The sequence below is a fragment of the Eriocheir sinensis genome, unplaced genomic scaffold (genome assembly GCF_024679095.1).
Source record: "Eriocheir sinensis breed Jianghai 21 unplaced genomic scaffold, ASM2467909v1 Scaffold20, whole genome shotgun sequence".
NCBI lineage: Eukaryota > Metazoa > Arthropoda > Malacostraca > Decapoda > Varunidae > Eriocheir > Eriocheir sinensis.
The window spans coordinates 822,548-829,979 of record NW_026111406.1 but is presented as its reverse complement, the minus strand read 5'-3'; positions in this window follow the sequence as shown (position 1 = coordinate 829,979).

Sequence of the window (7,432 nt, the reverse complement as noted above, 5' to 3'; positions counted from 1 at the left end):
CGTGAAGGTGCTGTTTGTGAGAGGCTTCATCCGGGCTAGCGATGAGTAGATCGTCTATGTAGGCGAAGCAGAAGGGTAAGCCGCGGAGAACTTCGTCGATGAAGCGTTGAAAGGTCTGGGCCGCATTCATGAGTCCAAACGGCATCCTGACGTATTCAAAGAGACCGAAGGGCGTGATGACGGCAGTCTTCGGTATGTCGTCAGGATGGACTGGAATCTGGTGAAAGGCCTTGACGAGGTCCACACGTGAAAAGATGGTGGAACCAGCAAGTTGAGACGAGAATTCCTGGATGTTTGGCACCGGGTATCTGTCCATCTTAGTGCGCGAGTTAAGGGCTCGGTAGTCTCCACAGGGACGTATGTCGCCGTTCTTCTTGGGGACGACATGGAGGGCTGATGACCAGTTGCTGCTACTGGGCCGTACAATACCTTGACGCAACAGGGACTCGAACTCGGCCTTGGCTTGACGGTAGCGTTCAGGAGCTAAGCGACGGGCCTTGGCGTGTACTGGAGGTCCTGTAGTCTCTATGTGATGCGTAACGTGGCGCTGTGTCAGCGTGGGAAAGGACTTGAGCAGGGCGGCGAACTGGTGGTCCTTGTGAACGACGGCAAGTTGCGAGCTGTCACCTGGTGCTGGTTGAGCATTGGAGAAGATGGAAGTGAGCGGGTCAACCAACCTCCGTCCTTTGACGTCGACTAAGAGGTTGAAGTGCCTTAGGAAGTCAGCTCCGAGGATTGCCTGCGAGACGTTCCCGACGTAGAAGGTCCATTCGAAGCAACGTCGTAGGTAAAGGTCCACTTGCATGGTGTGTCGCGAGTAGACAGGTATTTTGGTACCGTTGGCGGCGTACAGGTGCAAGAGTGGAGGTAGAGTTCGCTGACTGGCGGTTGCTGGGATTATACTGACATCAGCGCCGGTGTCAATCAGGAACTTTGTGTTGGAACGGCAATCATGAAGGTGGAGCAGCGCTGAGGGTTGATGACGAGCGCTATGCTGCACTAGTGCTCGTCCTTGGAGTTTGACGCCTTGTAAGTGCACGGGGTGGTACACCTCGTAGCTTTCTCGCCGAAGTTTTTGTGGTACCAGCAGAGTCCTGGGCTTTTCGAACGGGAGCGGCGCCGACGTCGGTGAGGAGTGGGGGAGCGAGAGCGGCGGCGATCGAGCCGCTCCTCAAGAGAGGTGACTTTCGTCGCGAGCAGGGAGACTTGCTTGACGAGTTCGTCAAATTGAGTGGTCCTTTCGGAGACGACGGAAGACACTGAGGAAGTTACCGGTCCAGGTAGAGTTGCCATGAATTCGTCTGCTAACTTGGCAATGGCGTCGGGCTTCAGGTCGTCCTTAACGCTGAAGAGGCTGCGCTGGACAGCAGGAGGCAGACGTTGGTAAAACAGCTGTTTGAACAAGTCTGGGTCGAAAGACTGGTACTTTTCGCCGAGCAGCTGCTTCATGCGGCGTAGGAGGTCCGTCGGTTTCTCATTACCCAACTCTTCTTTGGAGAGGAGTTCACGGAGGCGGGTGGCGACAGAAGACTGAAGGCGTTGGAGTAGGGCAGTCTTCAGGTCTTCATAGGCATGATCAGAGTTGTAGGCTGAGGCGATGACGTCAGAGACTTGTGGAAGGACGTCGGCGGGCAGGAGGCTAACAGCGTGAGTGTACTGAGTAAGGCTGTTAGTAATTTTGGCAGTCTTGAATCCGCACTCCAAAATCGAGAACCATATGGACGGGTCCTGTGAGCAGAAGGGCGGCGCTTTGAAGGACACCGCCGCCGCAGCGGAAGAGTTGTCGTCGTCAGACATGGTGAAGTTGAACGGTGTTGGCAAGGGCGCTGGCGTACAACGGGCCAGGAGGCAAGGCAGTCCGTGAGAGTAGAACGAACTGCGTGTAGTATAGGCACTGGCGCGTGCTAGGGACCTCAGTGGCCCGGGGAGTGAACCAGTGTCCAAGAAAGCACTGTAAAACAACACTGTACACTTAGTGGGAACACTGTGACACTAACTGTTGCTGGGGACTTGCTGCACTGAACTGTTGCTGGACACACTGCACTGTACACATAGATCCACAAGTGTAGGATAATCCAGGAGGGCGGTGGTAGATCCAGGAGGCGGTGGTTAATCCAGGGGGCAGCTAGTAATCCCAGTGGGGTGTCACACTGTGTCTGCGTGTACACTGAGTCTGCGGTGTGTGGTGGCGTATACACTGTCTGTATGGCGTGTACAATGAGTCTGTGTGTGGCGTGTACACTGAGTGTGTGGCACTGTGTGTCTCAGTAATATGTCGCACTGTGTTTGAGTGTTCACTGAGTCTGTGTAGTGTGTCACACGATGTGCGTGTCTCAGTCGCCGGACCAGCAGAAAAGCAGGGAGGAGGAAGGGTGGGGGTGGGTGGGTGAGCGCCGGGAGAAGCACCATGGGGCACAAAAGATGCCTGAAGGGCGCTGAAGATGCCTGGAGGAGGCGCACAGAGGGAGCCTAGAAGAGGCGCACAGAGGGAACCTGGAAGAGGCGCACAGAGGGTGCCTGGAAGAGGCGCACAGAGGGTGCCTGGAAGAGGCGCACAGAGGGTGCCTGGAAGAGGCGCACAGAGGGTGCCTGGAAGAGGCGCACAGAGGGTGCCTGGGGAAGGCACAGAGGGTGCCTGGGGAAGGCGCAGAAGGCGCCTAGGGGAGGGCGGGGGAAAACCCTGAAGGTGGCAACTACGCCTATGGCGTAATGTTTCTCCCGACCTGAGTGCTCAGCCCCACGAACCCCGAATGGAGGTGAGGATTTTTGCCCCAGGAGAGGGCGGACGAATGGACAAGTTACCCTGCCCAGGTCCTCCACTCTAGGAGAGAGTGCCCTTAAAACGGCACCGGCTATAAGCCACCTTGAACCATAGCAACACTACAGGGTCACCAATTGTTGGTGGTAGCGAGTGTTATAAGTGCTAGTCGGTTCACGGATAGAGAAACTCAGTATCCGTTAGGGTTGCTTTATTGCACAAAATACAACAAGTCATTGAGACAAACACAACACAAAAAAAAGGTGTTTGTGTGGGTATGCGTTTGTGTGAATGTTGTTTGTGTAGGTTAACATTTAAGTGTTGGTGTATGTGTATAACAATGTGTAACGGTGGACAACAAAAGGACATAGACGGACAGTCAAAGGTAAACGAGTACAAGAAAGATAAACATTGAAGACACGACGCGGACAGAGACAAGGACTGACGATGAACATGAAAACACAGAATTTTAGTCTCTCTTTGCAGCACCCCATTTTCTTGTGTCACTGAGGGGAAGGAACACGCGATTCGAGCGGTGACTGCTACACCAGGAGGTCCTCTCAGGGGCCCTTCAGAAGAACGGCCTCCCCGACCTCCAATTCCCCCCCTTTCGGCTGCCTGCAGACTTCGTGAAGACGGCTCTCTGCGCTGCGATCGCCCTCCTGTCCCCCGCCACGCCACTACCGGCAGTGCCGGAGGAGACGGTGACGCCCGAGGCGACGCCCCCGCCCCAGCCACAGCCTTCCTCGCCTCTCTCTACCCCCCCTCCCATCTCCCCCTCTCCCCCCCCCCAGGGATCCTCAGGGCGCTCCTCCTCTCTATCCTCCGTCTCCCCTGCCCGCTCACTAACCGCCTCGGAGGCGTCTTACCTTGGGGAGGGGGCCTTGTGCCAGGTTGTGCCCTACGTCATCCGGCGCCGATCCGATCGCTGGCAGTCTCGCCTCACGTACCAATCCCTCGAAAAGGGCCTGGATGGCGGTCGCTTCAAGCTAGGATACATTGACCCGGATGGCTCCATCCCGTACCTGAGGGGCTGGCTCCCCTCTTTCCCAGGGCAGCTGGCCGGCTACCTCCACTCCCTTCCCGAGGATGACTTCCACTCCTTCACCCCCGGCCCTGTCCCACAGGAACTGCTCCCCAGCCTCCGCTTGACCAGGCAACGCCCGGACCTACCGTGACTCGGTTGCGTGTAGTTCAACACAATGTACTGACTTGGGACAGACGGAAGTTTGACTTGCACAATACGTACCGACAATTTGACCCTGACATCATCCTTCTCAACAGCCACGGACTTACGGACGATACTAGGATCATAATCCCGGGCTATAGAGTCCACCAAAGGAACCTCAGCTCCGAGCCTTCGGACGGGGTTGTCCTCGCCGTCAGATGTCGATTGCGCTGCAGAGTCGAGGACGACTTCCTCTCCGAAACTCTCGCAGTGACAGTCGACACCTCCGATGGTCCTTTGATGGTCACGACATCTTACCTTCCGCCCAGACGACCGTACCTCCCTCACCCAGACTACCTCAGGATCTTCCGCAGGCGCACCCCGGTGATTCTCGCGGGGGATCTGAACGCCCGACACGTCGACATCGGCTCCGCCTCGTCGAACCGTGTCGGCCGAGACCTCGTCGACTACATACGCCGACACATCGTTCGACACATCGGACCTAACTTCCCGACATACTTCGGACCTCGGTCCGCGACCTCACCTGACAGAGTACTCACCAACCCCTCCAACCACTTTAATCACCGCTTCACACCTGGCCCCCTCACCTCCAGTGATCACGTCCCCGTCATCATTGACATCTCGACGTCTCCCCTCTTGACCCCCGCCCCGAGACGGTACGCCTTCCGCAGGACCGACTGGGTGGCCTTTCAGAGCGATAACAACCTCGACATGACTGCCCAACCGGACATGTCCGGAGAAACGTTAGAAGACATTGACGCGGCGCTCGACTCTTGGTGTCGAGCGTCAAGACAGCTGCTGACCGCCACATCCCCACCTCGACCTATCGACTAATCCCACACGCTAGACCCTCACGCACGACGTGCCTTCTGCGCATACAATTCGACGCATTGAGAGACAGAGCGACGCTACTCGGCTGGACGTTCGACGAGTACCGGCGCTTCGTTCGACTACGTCAGGAGCTCCACGACTCGAGACTCGCCGAGTCCAGGGATTCTTGGGGAAGGGCACTGACCGGGCTAACCGCCTGTCACGCCGACCCCAAGAAGTTCTGGAACAGGCTCAAATGCCTCTCCGGCAGGGACTCGGGTCGGGCCTCTGATTTAGTCGACGGCGCTGGCATCAGACACAGCACTGACGAAGAAAAGGTCCGGCTCCACACGTCCAACTGGGAGCGAGTCTTCCGGAAGGATGACGTGGGGGACGCCGCAGACTTAGGCTGCCTTCACACTTTAGCGTTTTTTCGACGCGCGTCGTTTTCGACGCGCGTCGAAAAAACGCATCTACCTTCACACGGGACGTCGTGTTCCACTTCAGCTTGCAGTGCAGTGACAGCAGTTGAGGAAGTAAGAAGTGTCGTTATGGAAATGAGTGAGGAAATGAGTGATGTTCTCATCGCATACTCTGCGTACAGAACACTCTACAAGAGAAAGAAGAGGACAACGTGGATACACCCATTGTTAGCGGTTAAAACCAGATATTACGACAATTTATTTGCTGAACTAACAAATGATGACCTCAAATTTTTCAACTATTTTCGAATGTCCAAAGATTCGTTTGATGAACTTCTGAGTTGCCTAAAACCATCGATACAAAAACAGGATACGTATATGAGACAAGCAATTAATCCTTGTGAAAGACTGGGAATAACTTTAAGGTAAGAAAAAAAAAAAAACATGTGTTAACCATCATCCATTTATGTTTTGTACTATTCACTTACTTATAAGATAAACATATGCTCATACAATTTATTTACTTGAACGCTGAAATAAAATATAATATAACAAAAAAATATGTAATTCTACCAATAAGTATTTCCTTGAAAACTTAAATATTACAAAACGAACAAAGATATGTTAAGATAAACATATGCTCATACAATTTATTTACTTGAACGCTGAAATTAAATATAATATAACAAAAAAATATGTAATTCTACCAATAAGTATTTCCTTGAAAACTTAAATATTACAAAACGAACAAAGATATGTTAATGGTAATTCATGACATCGAGTATTTTTGAGGTTTCAGATAGAATTGAATCCAAAGGTGACGTATTTCCCTGCGGCACAGTGGGAGTAGTAACATGCATCATTTGTGATTGATTAGGTTCAACATCATAGAAAGTATTAGGAGGGATCAGGTTTTGTGACGAATGCATGATACTGTGACCTGAGGAAGTTGATTGCCGACTTGCTATGTCACGTTCGCGCATTTTTCTCTCTTTTATTTTTCTTACCGAATACAGCAGGTCTGATTTTACTTCAAAGATCTCTGCCTCCGTAAAATCGATCATATTGGGGGTTAGAGACTCACAAAACTTAACAAAATCATTACTTGGTTTGTTCCTGCTGCCATCGATGAAAGCTATAAGCTTATCTTCTACCTGATCTCTTTTATTTTTCTTGGGATGCTTAGCAGAACCTTCTTTTGGTACATAAGCTTGGGTATTTTTGTCTTCGTGAGTTGGATCTATTTCCGTTGGTTCCTGGTATAACGAGCTAGATGTTGCCCTAGTTTCATAAATTTTAGATAGAAAAGATAACCTTTCTTGATAAACATACGACTTTTTACCATGTTTACCTGACCCAGAGGGACACTCTTTTCTGGTCCTTGCATATCGATCCCTCAGCGATTTCCATTTCATTTGAAGGCTTCTGCCTGGAAAAAAAGGAAAATATCGATTAGGCATCTAAGATTGAACTATGACATTTCACGAAAATGGGTAGATGTTTCTCAGTTGTGATTTATTTATTCTATGTTGTTTCAGGTACCTTGGAAGTGGGTGTTCGATGGCGGAACTACACTACGCGCACAGGATTGGGTACAGCACAATACACAACATCATAACAGATGTATGCAGCCAGATTTGGAGCGTTCTTCTGAGTGAATCTATGCCTAAACCATCACAAGAAACATGGCTTCGGATTTGCACCGAATTCGAAAAATATGCCAATTTCCCTAATTGCATCGGGGCGATTGATGGGAAACATATTAGGATTATAAAGCCATCCCATTCAGGAAGTCTCTATTACAACTATAAAAACTATTTCTCATTAGTTTTGCTGGCTGTCTGTGACGCAGATTACTGCTTTACATATATCGATGTGGGAGCGTACGGTAAAGAAAGTGACTAACATTTTCAAAAATTCTCATTTCTATAACTTACTTGAAAACAATAACCTCAACATTCCTGAAGCTTCAACAGTGGAAGATCTACGGGGAGAAATCCCTTATGTGTTCGTTGCAGACGAAGCGTTCTCGCTATCGCAGCAAATACTACGGCCCTATTCTGGAAATCAGCTAACTGATAAAAAGAAAATATTTAACTATCGACTTTGCAGGGCAAGACGATACATCGAATGTACATTCGGCATATTAGCTAATAAATGGAGGATATTTCATAAACCTTTGAATGTATCTATAGAGTTTGCAGAAATTATAACCAGAGCTTGTTGCGTACTGCATAACTTTGTACGAAAGCG